Source organism: Theropithecus gelada, chromosome 17 (assembly GCF_003255815.1).
Source record: "Theropithecus gelada isolate Dixy chromosome 17, Tgel_1.0, whole genome shotgun sequence".
Taxonomy (NCBI): Eukaryota; Metazoa; Chordata; class Mammalia; order Primates; family Cercopithecidae; genus Theropithecus; species Theropithecus gelada.
The window spans coordinates 55,447,400-55,465,453 of NC_037685.1; the positions used below are offsets into that span (position 1 = coordinate 55,447,400).

The 18,054-nt window shown below is 39.8% G+C and overlaps 1 pseudogene; it reads right to left on the reverse strand.

Annotated features, from left to right (window-relative positions):
• LOC112610679 overlaps window positions 1-18,054 on the reverse strand; it is a 108,983-nt pseudogene that overhangs the window by 28,592 nt on the left and 62,337 nt on the right.

Here is an 18,054-nt window from a genome sequence, read left to right on the forward strand (position 1 = left end):
TCAAAGCAGCCAGAGTTGCAAGGTCTCAATGGTCACCAGATTCATCTTTCTGGGTAAATAGAACACTCAGGAGAGCGTTCCGTGGTTTTGGCAGCACTTGAGAGGTGAGGATGGCTGCCCTAGGTCAACCTGGCTGGTGCCAGAATAGGTTTTGCCTTTAGGGCAGACTAGGATACCTTCAAGGCAACCAGGAGTGAAGCTGTCTCCCTCTTGCTGTCAAGTGACTGATGGGAATGATTTGGGGCCCTATACTGACCCAGACAGCCGGATCCCCACAGCAATCCCTGGTAATGGGAACACTATCTCCTCACCTCCTGGAGAAAATAAGGGCTGGGGCTCCCAGGATACCAACAAAATCCCAAATATAAAATATTCAGGCAGTTAATTCTGGTATATAGTATGTATAAATAATCATATTTCTTAGAAATGCTTATCCACAGTAAGGAAAAAACCTTACTTTTGTACAAAACCATTTTACCTACCACTACAATGTTTCTCACAATGTATCGGTAGATGCCAAACAATATAGAAGCAAGATTAGAAAAAGTGTTATCATCTTTGCTGCCCCGCCAGCGAATTCAACAAGAGCATTTAGCATATTTTAAGAAGTGTATTAACAATTAAGTATTGTGTGTGCTTCGATCCATTTCCTGAAATCAAACAAAAAATAAGATAAGTAGTTGAGCAAGCAAGAAATCAATTTGTGCTGCTTCCAATTTCATGGTGATGGTCATCAAATTTGTGCCTCTGGATCAAACACTATCAAAATAAGTAATTTTTCTTTTTTCTTTTAAAAATCTGTATACCACTCAGGTCAAATGCCTGTTTAATTTATAGAAATATAAATAAATAACCATACAGTAAAGTTTTATGATCTAATCACACCGAGCCCTGGATGTTAGTCATAGGCCACTGTGCTTTCTGCCCACTGTAAATCACTCAGCACAGCGGCTGACTGACTGACCACAAACCGTTTTCACAAATGTAGTCCTGCCTTTCCCGCCATATCAATTAATACACATAACAAAGGATAACGCTATCCCTGGGACAACATAACCCTTTTGTTCCCTGAAGCCTCCAGGCTTCCACGGAGGCCGCTTTGTAGTTGCTTTCTCCTCGCTGATTAAAGGAGATCTTCTGTGTGTTGCAGTAAGAACCAGGAGAGTGATCCTGCACCTGTTGGAGGCTTAGGAAACTGGTGAGGAAACCTCTCAAACCTCCCTGGCTGACTCAGTTTTCTCAGCCTGGAGGACTGGCAGAGAGCTGCTCAAAACTGGAAAGATGTTTCTAGAAGCTTTCCTCACGTCACCTAGAGCCACTCCCATTGTATTTCTGAGAGCTTCGTCCTAATTTTCAGTTATTCATTTTTTTTAAAAGGCTTTCACAGTCAGATCCAACAAGTAAGTACAAAGCATCCAATTTCAGTGTGAAAAATACAGCAAAAAAAAAAAAAAAAAAAGAGGTTATTTGATTTATTTTAGATCAAACATCCAGTTATTTGGAAATATCTATTTTTGACTAAATTTTTATTCTCATCCAGATGTTTGGCATTTGTGTAGACATGGACTAAGTGCCTGCATTGTATTAAAAAGACCCATTTCAAAAGGAAAAATGATATAATATCCTTGTAAATTTGGGTAAACCAAAAGATTGGCTTCTTTCTTAGCACAATCAAAACAAACTTTCCTCACCTCCCTTATAACCTCACATCCTAAAGGGAAGGGGGAGATGTCTATAAAATATCTTTCTTTTTTTTTTTTCATAGTAATATTCTTACACGAATCTGCAGCTTTTGGACAGTCCAAAGAGAGACCCAGCTGGCACACAGGAAGCCACACACGGGCAGCAGGGCCGCTCCAGGCCATCGAGGCCCATGGTCAGGACTCTACTCACCATGTGTGGAGATGCTGCTTTCCTCCAGAAGCTCTGTCACATTACCTTCAAACCGGTCTTGGATGTCCTGGAGGATTTTGGCGTCATTCTCCTCAGACACAAAAGTGATGGACAGGCCTTTAGTGCCAAAAAAACCTGCACGAGCCACTGGGTGGAGGTAGGTGTCTGAGTCTTCGGGCATGTCATAGTTAAGAAGATGTTGAATCACTCAATTCCTACAATGGTTAGGAAGTGATTGAAAGTGAATACGGGGACTTTGAGCAAACCTGCAGAGACATAGGCCTGGAGCCGCCTCGGTAAATTCCTCCAGTGAAGTGGATGGGATCATGGTGTGGACGATGACAAAAGAGTAGAAGAGAAGTTATCGACAGATTTGCACAGAGTCCGTCGAAGATTTTATAAAGAAAAATGTCTGCAGCCAATGGTTTATGCCAAATATCTTCCCAAGCCTCCATATCCTTGTGGATGTTGCAACTGTCTGCAAACAGATTGATCCACCAGGATCCACCACTGGAAATCCCTGGACTGCTGATAGTGTGACAGTCGTTCCTCATGGGCCATGGCCAGGAAGTTCTGCTCCATGAGGAGCTGGGCTGGGGACTGCAGGGCTGCACCTGCTTGATGAAGATTGCCACGTGCTTAAATTCCAGCATGTCCAGGAGATCGAAAAGCATGCGGTTCTTCTCAGTGTCCTTGAGCTTGAGGTAGTACTGCTGTAGTGCAGGCAGCGTGCACTTGGTCTCATCATCCACAAACACCTCCATGGGATCCTGCATGGACTCCCTGCACACAGGCCAGATCTCCTTGCTCAGGGTGGCACTGAACACGACTCACTGCTTCTGCCGGAACATCAGGTGGGAGGCCACCGGCATGTCCTGCCACAGGTCCAGCCACCCCAGCATCTCATGCAGCCCAAAGTGCTTCACATTCTTCAGGTTGAGGCTCCTGTTCTGTACAAGTGCCACAATCTGACCCGGGGTCCCCACCATGACATGGGGACAGTTCGTCAACAGTTCTTCATTCTTCTTGATGAAGAGGCCTCCGAAAAACACAGACACCTTGACACTGGGCATCTACTTGGAGAAGTGCTCATTCATACTCCCTGCTGATCTGGAAGGCCAGTGCCCCTGTGTGGCACGTGATCAGGACTGTCACCTGTCAGTTGACGGGCCGGATCTGCTGCACTGTGGCCAGCACAAAGACCACCGTCTTACCCGTCCCAGACTTGGTCTGGCACAGGACGTCCATGCCCAGGGTGGCCTGGAGAATGCACTCATGCTGGACCTCAGGAGCTCCAGCTTCAGCAGAAAGTCCCAGAAACCAGAGCTGTGGATGGAAACGTAGGATCCCTTGACATCTTTCTTACGGGGAACCAGAGCGCTCCCTGGAGAAGCCTGGGGCTCTTCTTCATAATTCAAAAGCTCATTTTCCACATCCTGTTCTGCCCTGTTGCTGAGAGCAGAGAGGCAGGGCCCTGGTTCCTCCTTCTCCTCCGCATGCCGCGAGGGGATGCAGTTGCTAATTATTTACATCTATTATAAGAATTACCAGCTAATGGCCAGGCACTGTGGCTCACGCCTGTAATCCAAGCACTTTGGGAGGCTGAGGCGGGCGGATCACAAGGTTGGGAGATCGAGACCATCCTGGCTAACACGGTGAAACCCCGTCTCTACGAAAAATACAAAAAAATTAGCCAGACGTGGTGGCGGCGCCTGTAGTCCCAGCTACTCGGGAAGCTGAGGCAGGAGAATGGCGTGAACCCGGGAGGCGGAGCTTGCAGTGAGCCGAGATTGCGCCACTGCACTCCAGCCTGGGCTACAGACCAAGACTCTGCCTCAAAATAAAATAAAATAAAATAAAATAGAATACACAGCCAAACTGAGAAGTTAAGCAGGGATGGAGCTGGCGAGACTTCTCAGAAAGCAGCCCCCGTCAACAGGAACCATCCTGCAAGCCCTCCTACTTTGTGAATTGAGAGGATGCAATTCCCAAGGTCATTGCCATACCAATGAGTAGAGGGTGCACATGGAATCTTGCTACTAGCTCTGCAGGAGTTAGAGGACAAAGCTTGAACCCTGTGGCAACAACATCACACAGGGAGACTTTAAAAGACGATTTAGGTATTTGACTCTGGGGACTGGGTGTCTGAATTGGGGTGGTGCTGACGGACATAGTGAGAAGTGATCTGTTTAAAACATAAGCAGGGCAAAGAGTTAAGAGTGTTTTCTAGGCATTCTGGCCTACGCAGCACTGTAAATGGTGTGAACTTGGGAATACAAGAGGAGGAACAAGAATATAAGTAAAAAAACAAACAAAACCAAAGGTCAGTTTGGCACAGGCTTAATCTGTGTTACCTGCAGACACCTACAGAGGGCGTGAGCGGGTGAAACTCTGAGGCTCCACACCAAGGGCAATGGCAGAGCTGAGACGTGAGTTTGGTGCATTAATGCAATTTAAAATGATAGGTCTTCATTCAGCCTTAGGTTATAAAGATAGAAAAGGGAAGAGAACCAAAGACTGGGTGCCACAGTGCTCTGACATTTCAAGGTCAGAAAGAAGAGTAGGAATCCACACGGGGACTGAGTCAGACATGATGTTCTCTGAGTGGTTTTCCTGACCTCAGCATTTCCCTAATCCTGAGTTAGACTGTGATGCTACAGAAGTCTGTGCTTGTCCACCATAGCATTTATCAAGTGGTATTACAAATATGTCACACTGGATAGTATATTCATCTTGTGAAGGAAGGGACTGTGTCTTGCTACATCTTGAAATTGACTCAGGCAACGGGTAGACTTTAAAACCACCACTTATGGAATAAAGGAAGAAAATTTAGACCCCAAAGCCTATATACATACCCTAAAATGTTATCCCATTTCACAAGTAACTTGCGTTAGCAGCAGCCTCAATCCTACAATAGATGGGCTTTGAGTAGATGCTATTCTGTGAACATAGGTGGCCCTTGGTGTATCTGGAATGTGTCATTTTACCCAAGTATTCCAAGGGAAGAAAAAATCTTCGTATCTCTCTCTTCCCTCCTTCCAGTTTTGGAGCGCTATAGCTAGAAGTAAATCCTGTCAAGATGGTGACTAGTAATTACAACGTTTCACATTTTAGGTCATTCTCCTTTATTCACAAAACATCACTGTAGCCACCACCTCAGCCTCGCCACTTCCAGCAAGGAGATCTGGCCTGTGTGCAGGGAGTCCACGCAGGATCCCATGGAGGTGTTTGTGGATGATGAGACCAAGTGCACGCTGCACACACCGCAGCAGTACTACCTCAAGCTCAAGGACACCGAGAAGAACTGCAAGCTTATTTCCTGGCCCACTGCACCCCAGCCCTACCTTATGCTAAGTCTCCATGTCAGAGGATGATAAATACACATGCGCGTGCACATGCATATTCACCATCTGGCCCTTGTTCCGTTCAGGTGATTTATTTCTTGCATCTCCTTATTGAATTTATAAGAAGATGCATGATAATTCATTTTCTTTGTCAATTCCCTGCTTCTCATTTTGCTAATTCAATGCCACACTAACACTTCTATTAATTTGGCACTTGGAACTGATAGATTTACTGTGTGGCGTTCCATCTCTAACTAAACAAAAATAAAACCGCAGACTTGGAGCTTTTTCCACTGTCAAAGTTTTGCTGCTGCTGTTTTGGCCGCTGCTGCGTTGTATGAAGCTTATCCACATCCTTTAATCATAGGATGTGGATAATCGTTCTCTCGAACGGAGGTATATGGGGATAATACCTGAAGGTTTTCCACCTTGTGGAGGCATTGTAAATATTCCTGAAGCGAAGACTTGTGTGGTTAAACAAGTCATCTTCCTTATAAACCATAGGGTTCACCTGAGTCATAAGGCAACCTGCTCTTCTATAGCAAATACTTGCTTGCTGCAAAGGCCTGGACGAGGATTCTCGACAGTGATCACCTGCACCTTGTCCCTGATATCCACATATGTAGATGACATCTCTGGAGACAATTAACTGTAAAATTTTAGGACAGTCAGTTGCCTATAAATCTGAATAACATCTGCAGTTATATCAGGGAGGATAAAATTAGCAGAGTGATCAAGTCTTATCCTTCAGGATGTAAACTAACAGCTGGATTCAAAAAGAAAGTTCCACAATCAAATTTCATCAGTGATCTGTTGCAAAGTGAGTGGTTGGTCACCACTAAAACTCCCAGCCCAGGCCTTTGTTGTAAACAAACATTGGCCACCCGTGAGCAGATCCTCCTTTTCACCCAGGCACACTCTGTGACTTCTAAGGACATTTGCAAGGTTTGCAATCCACAAGCCCATTTAAACATCAGGTATCTATCGGGGTTTGGAGAGAAGTGCGTCACCAATTCAAATGCCAACCAGCCTAATGGATGCTGGGAACATGCCCCAGGGTAACCACTGCTAGGGTGACTGATCTATCTGAAGTTCAATTAAAGAAAAATGCTTGTCCTCACTTCCAAGTTTTGAAAACAGTTGGGCATTTTTGAACATTTTGAACTCTCTTTCTCCCCTGTAACCACTTCTTTTCCGCCCTGAAATCTGTAGTGGGAAAGAAACGTATTTAGTAATTTAAGCTCTCATCTTAAGAAAAGTTCAAAGTAGGTGTGGAGTAAATGTTGTGAGAAGGAAACCTGAACCTAGAGTTAGTGTAATAAGCCCAAGTCCCAGACATATCAAGAAAGTTAGCAATGCCAGAAATAAACACAGCCGAGCATAAATCAACAGAGACTGTGGATGGAAATTTCACTGCGGGTATCACTGGGAACAGGAATAAAACAAGCAGATGGTAATATTGGAGAGAAAAGGGGAAACATAAGAAGAAAACATAAAAAGTGGAAATATTTGACTTTTTCATAAAGTAAAAGAAATTTTAATTTTTTTCTACTTAGCAAGTTCTGAGTAAGAATTAAGCATCATGATCAAAATAAATAACATTCAAGAAAAGGATTATAAAAAGGCATAGAAGAACTTTCACATTTAAAATGGAGTCCAGGCAATTCTAGAACCCAGATCCGTTTGTATTTGCCTAGATTAAGCCAGTATTACCCAATGATAGTAGCAAAACGGCTTATATCAAAATCCAGCTTAGCTTTGAGGAAATACAAATCAGTCTACAGACACGTTAAGTTTCAACAAATCCAGTAAATCAGAAATACAGTGTAAAACAAAATTTAAAAATAAGATTTTTCAAAAGTCATGCTCTTTGGCCGGGCGTGGTGGCTCACGCCTGTAATCCCAGCACTTTGGGAGGCTGAGGCAGGCGGATCAGGAGGTCAAGACCATCCTGGCTAACATGGTAAGCCATACTAAAAAAAAAAAAAAAAAAAAAAAAAAGTTAGTGTGGTGGTGGGTACCTATAGTCCCAGCTACTTGGAAGGCTGAGGCAGGAGAATGGGTGAACCCAGGAGGTAGGGCTTGCAGTGAGCCAAGATGGGGCCACTGCACTCCAGCCTGGGTGACAGAGCCAGACTCCATCTTAAAAAAAAAAAAAAAATTTATCGATAATTGAAAATATATGTTACCTAAATTGGCATGTTTTCCAAAAGCAACAAACTGGGCAGTACTTTTGTTTATTTATTAATTATTTCAATAGCATGTACTATGTGTGCACCACACTCTTGGCAGACTGCTGGGTGCCAAAAACACAAAGACGCACAGCACATGGTCCTGTCCTCAAGGGATCTGGGCTAGTCGGTTGTTAAATTACTCTGGTCACATCAGTATCTTCAGATTTACACCAAGACATTTCACATGGAAATCCCTAATCGATTCCATTTCAAATGCGAAACAATCTCATCCATTTATACTTAAACACATTTTCCTCAGAGACCTCTCTCCCTGACCTTCTGAATTGGCTTAATTCATGAGTTCCCGTGGAAGTGCACAAGGCACTTCCTTGTGCTTCCTCCACCAAATTACTCAAGGTACTCTAGGGCAGTTTTCCCTACTCTTTACTCGCTACTGTCTTCATTACTGTCCCCCAAGGAATAAGTAAGTAACTTATGAATGAATGATAGAAGAGCTGAATAAATAAATGAAATGATCATTAAACTGAACTGTCCCTGAACAACTGGACAAAATAAGTGAGCCTATTTGCCTGGCCCTGTTTTTTTATATTTTCTCTGAAATTATGAATGCTAGTTTGGACTATAAATTCCTTTTTAATTGGAATGACAGGTTCAAATTTCTCTGCTTCTCTCTTGCATTTTACTGGATAATCCACGGGTCATAGGTTTTTAGGCTGATTTAATTCTTAGAAAATGAAGTGCACAGCTTTTACAATGACAATTACTGTTTTAAAAATTGCTTACAACACAATTAGACAGGTGAATATGGTATAAGCACAATGCAGATATTTTAAATGTGTAATAGTGCCATCAGAAGTACTGATAAAAGATCACTTTGTTCTCGTATATGTGAACAAGTTTATACATCTTGAATACTTCTTGCAGGTTTATTATGAAAATATTTTCTATCTTGAACAATGGATTCATTGTCAGAAATCTGATATGTTCAGCAACAGAAAGAACCTTGCTTTTCAGATGGAGGTGGATTTTCTGTACAGGATTAGTTCAAACTAGTTCTTATAAAAACACACAAGAAAGGATAAGACACATTCTTCCATAATATTGCAGGAAAGTGAGTTCAGAATTTAAAGATTACCTCATAGTTTTATTAATATACTATAATTAACTGAGCTTCTGTTTAAATTACTAATTGGGGGATTCCTATCACAAACTTGAGCTACTTTTCCTCTCAAGAATGTTCACTTCTAAACTTGTTATAACATTCTGGTCTCATTAAGTTACCAGTTCATCTGCTATGTACAGCTGTCTTCACAGTCTCTTCCTTGGTAAGAATCGCAGCCAACAGAAGCATTTTCTATGTTTTACAATTACTGATGACTACAAGGGAGACCAAGGAAGCTGACAATAGCTCAACTCCATGACTGCCTGGACTTAGTAATTGTAAGGTGTGTTTGACAAAATGTAGACATAAATAGGGTTAATGGAATGAGCTGTGTTTCAGAAGTAGAAAAGCCTGCTAACATCAGTTATAGTTTCTCTTTTAAACCTCACTATGTAAAAGAATATTTTTGACTCCTTTTAAAGTTACTTTTAATGCATCCAATCTTCTGGTTTTTCACCTGGGATAAACTCTCATTAAATTGAGTGGTTTTATCTTTAATGTAGGGGTTTATTTCTATGTTTCAAAAACTCATTCTGCTTTCAAACAAGAGAAACATAAGCACATATATTTTAAATATCTAATGCGGTATCATGACTACCGATAAAAGCTGTGTTGAAAAATAAAAACAAAACAAAATCTTGTTTTTACTCAAGAGTTTAACAATAAGTTCATTGGTCTGTGACAATAAAATGTATTTATCTGTTAGCAATTGACTCAAGAATTGAAGCAGAATATTAAGCTGAGTAGCAAGGTCATTGTTAGGAGTTCATTTATGAAGCCTCCACACTGGTAAATAAGCAAAGATAAAGGGTACTCTCATACTCGAGAAATGTATAGCTATATTCTTCCTCAAGAGATTTTGAAATAATGTTAAATTTGGGGAAGTCTTCGTTTTAGACAGCCAAGATTTTATTCCATAAAGTTTCTAAACACTCTTCACCTCTATAGAATCATCAACATAAAAGAAATAACAGAAGGTGGACCAAGGACAATATTGTTCTTAACTGCATGTTTAAGAAAGCGCAAGCCTCAAGTGACCAAAAATACTCCTGCATCTTGCTTTATAACGCAATAATAATCAAGCTCAATTCAGATACACGAGTTACAATGTGTAGTTCACCACTGGACACCAGGCACCTGGGAAATGGGGTCCAAAAGAGACACATCTTAGCAGCCCCTTGGTGCACGAACAGTGGCCCCTTAGTGGTCTGCTAGCCTCTCATTGGTATCTTTAGCTTCTGCACTATCTAGAAATGCTTGAGGATCCGAAATGCAAAATTAAAAGATTCTGGTGTTTCCTCAACTCTTAATTTGAATTTAGAATTAGAATTCTAAGTTCTAATTAGTTTAGCAGTTGTGTTCCCTCATACTGGAGTTCTTTCTATCCTTCCAGACCTTTTCTCCAAAGCAGTGTCTCTGTGGGTGTTCCACATTACAAAGTTTGGGATTAATCAGTGGAGGGTAAAAGCAATCCCTTTGTCCTGTGTACTAAGCTAAGGTGGATAGCACCACACTTCTGACTATGGGGAGACATCGGAGCCACCAATTCCCAGCCTTCGCTATTTTCTAATGGAATTGTTTCTGTTTTTGCTGTTCAGTTTTGAGATTTCTGTATATATTATAGACACCTGTCCTTTGTCAGATTTTTAGTTTGCAAATTTTTTCTCCCAAATCTGTAACTTGTCTTTTCACCCTCTTAAAGGATCCTTTGCAAAGCAAAACTTTTTGATTTTAACGAAGACTAGTTTGTCAGTTTTTCCTCCAAGAATTCTTTGCCTCGCTTTAGGTCTCAAAGATTTTCTCCCTTTTTTTTCTAAAAGTTTCAAATGAAATGATTAGTTAGAGCTAATTTTTTGTATGAGGTGTGAAGATTGGGTCTGGAATGTTTGATTGTCCCAGCGTCATTTGATGAAGGACTATCTTTCCTCCAATGAATTGCTTTTGCATCTTTGTCGAAGACCGGTCAGGCATATCTGTGTAGGTCTTTCTGAGGTCCCTCCTCTGTTTCATTAGTCTATGCGTCTAACTCTGCCAATACCACACAGTCTTGATTACTCTCATTGAATAATAAATTTTGAAACCAGGCAGCCTTATGCCTTTTATTTTATTTTTTCTCTTTCAAAATTGCTTTAGCCCTTCTAGCTCCTTTGCCTTTCCACTACACACCTATTAAAACGTCTAAAATAAAAAATTGTGACATTGCCAAATACTAGTGAGGATGCAGAGAAAGTGGGTCATGTGGACATTGCTAGTGGGCAAGTAGAATGGGACAGTCACTCTGGCAAACAATTCGGCAGCTTCTTAAATTAACTCAGTGTGTAACTACCAAAACTCCAGAGAGGGACTGTGTAGAATAATATCAAAACCACTGTGGCTATCACACTCTCATTTCAGAAAAAGGATATTTCTATCGGCTTATCTCAAGAAGAGTTCTTATTTACATTCCTGAGCCTACTTTCCATCTGAGTTCTGCATTCAGCCAGACTATCAGAGAAGTTGTGCTCACCCCTCCTGCCACTGATCCTCAGTCCGGGGTGTACTGTAACTGTGCTAGCGAGCACAGGCTTTCCTCTGTTCAGTGAGGCTCTGCTGGATGCTCTGATGGTTCTTTTTGCAGAGGTTATGTGTCCCGCCACACTGCACCCTTCAGGACAACACGTCCTTAATGTTTGTTTCCAAGCTGTTATTCTTCTGCTCTCTTGCACAAATCATTTCTTTTTCGATGCTTCTACTACTCAACTGTGTTATCAAATCCCTCCCCTTGCTTCTGGGAGTGACCAGTCTCCTGGCTACGTCTTTCATTCCTCAAATACATGGCCACCCGGGTCATGGCCTCCCCTCCTTCCGCTCCAGGCTTTGTGAGAGGCTTGAGCCTCTTGGCCTTGTGGTCATCCTACTCGTGGAAACCATGGCCTGGTCTGGCTCTGGCCATCATCCTGATGGTCCAACTCCACCAAAGTCCCTGTGGCCACAGTTTCTTTTCCCTCCCACTTTCTATTCCTCCCTTCTGCATTTTCACACCAATTCTGACTATGTGAAATCTTCCATCTCTCAATGACTCCATAAGCCTCTGCCTCACTCCCATGTGTTTCTTACTGTATTCACTTTTTTTCCTATTCAGCTCGAACTCCAAGTCTTACTACTTCAACCATACGCATGCCAATACCCAAATCCTGAAGCCATTGTCCATCTCTTTTCCTCCACATGGTGAATCCATATTTTGGGATCAGTTCAGCTGTACCTCTTCCCTGCACACACTTGGTATGGGAGCGTGATTGGAGAAAAATCACACAAACACACAGGAAGATATTTTTTCAGATCCACAGTCCTATTCCTCCCCTGGGCCCTTGATTCCATTTGGAATTCCTAGTCATCATTTCCTCCCATGCTCAAGGGAAACTCTCCACACCTATAAGCCTGTGACCATTCCTCTTCCCTTATCATTCCCACAAATGGCCTTACCTCTTCACAGAGAAAACGGAAGTGAGATGGAAACCATTGCAGCTTCCTGTTTGTAAATTAACAAACAGACTTGGCCCACACCAGTGCTCTCTTGCTTTGTTCCTCCAAAAATGCAGGAGAAGAGACTTCTTCTAAACACGACTCCTCTACCTGCTCTGCATTGGACTCTCCTGCCTCCTTCAGGACTCTCCCTCTACCAAGTATTTCCTCCACTGCCTCTGGATTTTCAGCTCTCCCTCTCCACTCACCATGTCCTGTGCACATGTTAGTATGTTGTATGCCTCTGTCATCTTGAAAAACAAAAACAAACTTTTCTTTGGCCCAACATTCCCCTCCCACCATTGGCCTATCTCTGTCCTTTCCTTCACAGCCAAGGCAATTTAAATGCATTCTCAGTTGTTCTCTCCTCCTATTGCATTCACACCTCCAGCTGACTCCTCGATCTGATGCAATTTTGCTTTGGTTTCCAGTGCTCCACTAAAACAGTTATTCCTCAAAGTTCCCACATACCTTTTAAATGTTAATCTAATGACTTAATCATTCACTGCTTGGCTTAGCCATCTCTGAAGACTGTTGACCAGGTCTTCCTCAGAGAACAATTCTCTTCTCTTGGCGTCCATGGTACCATGCTCTCTTGGTTGTCTTCTTTCCATAGTGAGTGTCATTACCTGTTACCTTACAGGTTCTCTTCCTCTGCCGACCCCTGAAATGTCAATGTTCTCAAGTTTCCCACTGTAGGCACTCTGATCGACCCCCGAAATGTCAATGTTCTCAAGTTTCCCACTGTAGGCGCTCTGCTCGACCCCCTCTGTTCCAGGGCAATATTTGCACCACAATTCACCTACTTTCCAAGACACAAACCAAGTACCATCATATCCCTTCTGTCTTCTGCACCAAGGCTGGCTTCACAAGCACGTGACCCATGGAGTCACACAGGGACAATCCTTGCTTACAAAGCCCTCATGCTTCATTTAATGCTTGGCTATTGCCATTTTCAACTTTTAATTTTTTTTTTTTGAGAGAGAGATTGACTTTTTTATTTTTTATCCTTGTGGGTACCTAGGAGGTATATATATATATTATGAGGTACATAAGATCTTTGATAGAGGCATGCAATGTATAATAATCACATCACAGAGAATGGGCTACCCCTCCCCTCAAGCGTTTATCCTTTGTATTACAAACAATCCAATTATGCTCTTCTAGTTATTTTTAAATTTGCAATTAAATTATTATTGACTATTGTCACCCTATTATGCTATCAAATCACAGGCTTTATTCATTCTTTCTATTTTTTTGTACCCTAAACTTTTAAATTCTTGAACAAGGGGCCTCACATTTTTATTTTTGCACTAAGCCCTGCAACTTATGTACCCAAGCTTGCCTACAGGCTGTGGATTCAACGTCATTCTCCTTGCCTACTACCCCTCTGACTGGCCATCTTCATCCACTGCTAAGATGGCTGTAGCAGTGTTTTACCTAGGCCCCTGTTTCTACTGTTACTTCCTTCCAAAGTGATCCCAAGAAATAAAATAGGTGCAGGAAAATGTAAAGCTATTTGTAAGATTAGTATATAAAAGACAAACCACAGAATCTTTTAAATTTTTTTCAGGTGAGGTATTTGGTTGTGAGTTTTCTTGCAACCAATGCAAAATAAATAACTATTTTCCACTTTTTGACTGTTATATAGTATCACATCTTATAGACACACTAAAATATGTTCTCTAAATTACAGACACTTAGGTGTTTTCCAATATTTGCCATCGCAGATAACGCTACAGTAAATGTAGATAGGTATGTAGGTAGGTAGGTAGGTAGGTAGGTAGGTAGATAGATAGACAGATAATCTGTGTACTACGTATGTACTACATATTCTTTTACAACTATATGTATATTATATAATTATATAATTATATATGCATTTTCAATTATATGTATTGCAAATACATTGTTCTAGATATTTGTTTTTGCACTTTATAGTATCTTTGGTTGTACACAATTTTAATAACTTATTCTTGTAAAATATATTAATTTTTTCTTGTAGGTGTTTGCTTTTGTGTCTTAATATAACAAAACAAACAAACAAACAAAAAACAGTGAAAAAATAACTTTTCCTAATCCAAGGTCATAGAAATGTAATTCTACACTATCATCTAAATATTTGAGGATTTCCTTTTCTTACTTAAACTTTAACCATATAGAATTAATTTTATAAGGTCCTGATATAAGCTCTCATTTATTGACTAGTCCATTATTCCCTGAATGATTCCCTGAATGATTAATAGTGTCACCAGTATTACATATTATGCTCCAAATTTACATGGCTTCTGATCCTCTCCTTCTCAATTTTCTATCCCCGGAAAATATTATTTTAATTACCACTTATGCTTTTAGCATTATAAAAACTATTAGATATGGTAAGGTGACTTCATCTCCTCTCTTTTCTCCTTTTCCTCCTCTTTTATCTTATTTAGAATTCTCTTGGATATTTTTCTCTTCCATGTGAAGTAGGGTCACCTTTTAGTTTCAAATGCCCATTGCCAACTGGAGTAGAATGACATTGAGTCTTTAAATTAATCTGAGTACAATTGACATTTTTGTATTTGCTTTTCCCATTTAGCAAAAGGATATACATCTCCATTTATTCTGATTTTGTCCTTTTTATAACCTTTGTATAGCTTTTTCCTAAAAAGATCTTGAACAACTTATGTTAAATGTATTCCCAATATCGTATAGGGTTTTTGTTAATATGAATGGTATCTATTGTTTTACTATATTATTTTTCTCCATCTTACAAAAATTCTCTACTATTTTCAAATACCAAACGTTTTGCATCTTCCTTTCCAATTCAAATGTCTTAGATCTGATTAAAACCTCTAGAGCAATACTAAGTGCTAGGGATGATTACTAAATAGAATGAGAATGTATCTAATTTTTTACCACAAAATAACCACTTTTAATAGATATTAAAGTTAAAAAAAATTTCCACTTTACTAAGGATTATTACCATAAATATGAGCCAAATTTTGGAATGCTTTTTCTGCATTTATTGTGCTGAGCATATTGTCATTCACCCTACTAAAGTGAACAATCTCAAGGATGTTTTTTCTATTGCTATACCAATTTTGCATTCCTGTGATAACTTTCACCTGCCCATGCTGTATTTCCTTTAAATACTACTATACTGCTATTCTTTTCTGTGTTTCTGGTGAGTTTAAAACGTATTCATAAGTAAAATTGATCTACATTTTAATTTTCCTTGTCTAAAGTTGTTAATAGAATTGCATTCACTTTATAAAATAGATTGCATCAGTATATTTTTTGCTATGTCCTCTGAATAATTTGCCTTAATGTTTTGTTAGAAGTTACCTGTAAAAATATCTAGTCTTGTCATCTGGAGGAATTTAATGAGAGACTAGAATAAAAATTTATTTGCTTTAAAAGTTGTTGGTTTAAGTTTTTTTTTTAAAAAAAAAGATAGCTTTTTCTTAAGATAATGCATGGAAGGTATGTTTTTCTACATATCTCATTTCATTGGTAGTTTCAAACTTTTCTTGTTTTAAAACATCTCTCTGCTCATTATAGTTATGCCTACTTTATAATTCTCACCATTGTTCATTTGTTCATTTCCTGTTACTGATTTCCTCCTGGTCATTCTGTTCATAGGATAGTTTATTCAACCTCTCAGAGAAAAATTTGAGCTTTTCTCTAAGATAAATATGTATTAATTATATATTTTTATAATTTATATAAATTTTATAATTATATAATTTATAATTTGTTGGATGAAATTATATAATTTTATTATATAATTATAATATTTATAATTATATATTTAAACATAATTTATAATTTTATAATTTATATAAATATGTATTAATTGTATATTTTGCTAACAAAGTATGACAATATTCAATATCTCTAACCTTCTGCCAAAACTACAAGGATCTTGGAGGGGGGTTTTTGCTTGTTTCTCAGACAAGTCTTATTCTGTCGCCCAGGCTGGAGTGCAGTGGTGCGATCACCTCCTGCGCTCATGCTCACAGCAGCCTTGAACTCCTAGGCTCAAGCAGTCCTCCCACCCCAGCTTCTCAAGTAACTGGGACCACAGATGGCGTGCCACCACACCCAGCTAAGTTTTTGTATTTTTGGTAGAGACAGGGTTTTGCCCACATTGCCCAGGCTAGTCTCAAACTCCTGAGCTCAAGTGATCCACCTGCCTCTGCCTCCCAAAGTCCTAGAATTACAGATGTGAGCCACCACACCCAGCCAGGATCTTGGTATATTTCAACTTTGCTCTTTGTCTTTTAATTTCTTCTCATTTTTATGTGAAACATTAGTATTTTCATGATCACAAATTAATTAAATTTGGTAAACATTTTAAAAATCATTTTTCAGTTCACTTTCTTCTCTGGCATGGAACAGACATTCAATCCAAAATCTTCTGTCTGTATTTATTTGCTTTTTACTGAAGTTTACCTTTTGTAGTACTTTTAGCGAGAATCTGTGGTTTGGAAACTCTATTGGCCCTACATGTCTGAATATATATTTATTTTGTGTTCTTTGTTGAATGGTAATATAGCTGAGTATGGACTGGAGCTTGACATTTTTTGTCCCTCAGTAATCCGAAAGGTATTGTCACTCCACTTCCTAGATTATTGCCCTAGATCGTTGATGTCGAGAAGTCTATTAGAACAATTGCTATTCTTGTATAGGTAAAAAAAGGGATTACAGGCGCACACCACCTCGCCTGGCTAATTTTTTGTATTTTTAGTAGAGACAGGCTTTCACCGTGTTAGCCAGGATGGTCTCGATCTCCTGACCTCGTGATCTGCCCTCCTCGGCCTCCCAAAGTGTTGGGATTATAGGCATGAGCCACTGTGCCCAGCCCAATTTTTTAACAGAAAATAACTTACATGAAGACAACCAACATTCACCATAAAATATACTCATGCAGTTTATTAGAAGTGGCACAAAAAGGATGATCCCATGAAACACAAGTTACCAGTGCAAAACTATAAATGCCACGTCTATTAGCAAACTACAGTTCTATTCTTCCCAACGTTTGATCTGAGTGAAAGAAACCATCCCTGAACTCATGAGACAAAGAATCACACTCGAAATGTTTTTAATAAACTTTCACTCTACTAAGATATTGTCACTCTACTAAGATATTGTCACTCTACATTTCTATAGCTCAAATTTAATTTCAGTATCATATCGCATGATTTATATTCATTACATTAATAGTCTGTCTTCTTACATGTGTCTGTAGGTCACTATAAAATCTATCTCATCACCTTAGTTCCTATTTTTGGCTAAAGTGACTCATTCTGAATATGTTCATCCTTTTGATCAGCTAATGCCCTTTAAAGTTCTATTTAATAATTCAATGCATCAAGCATCCCTTAAGTTTCTAGGATGAGCAAAAATATATGATAATGACTGCACTAACTTCATCTCCTTAAAAGCTAAGACAAAATGTCATGCACATACAGAGTGAACTTATAAAATGAACGCTTTGCTTTGCATTTTTTGCTCTATTGTGCATAAATTCTGCAGATTCCAAGAGGAGGTATCATGGTGGTAAACTGAAATGGCAGTCCCCACTGGCATTTCCTTTTCCTTTGTATACACAGTAGGCAGATGTCATGATTAGACCTGACAGCTTGAATTTCGAACTCTAAAGGGAAAAGCCAAAAGACAAGGAGTCAGTGAGGTGGAAACGAGAAATGGAGCTGAGGGAACATGGGAAGAGGCAGGGCCCGTGTGGGATGAGTTGGACTAGCTCCAGTAACTACTGTCAGGGCTTGGGTCCAAGGAAATCTGGCAATGTTCTTTCTCCGTATCTGGCCTCCTATTGAATTGAAGAGACATGAACAATAGTGTGTGCATTGCTATATTAAAATCTCAGGAGTGTGTGTTTGCTCTTTGTTTGTTTTAATGACAATAATTGGGATTACCTAGAATGTTAAGTTCTGGGACACAAGATTTATAC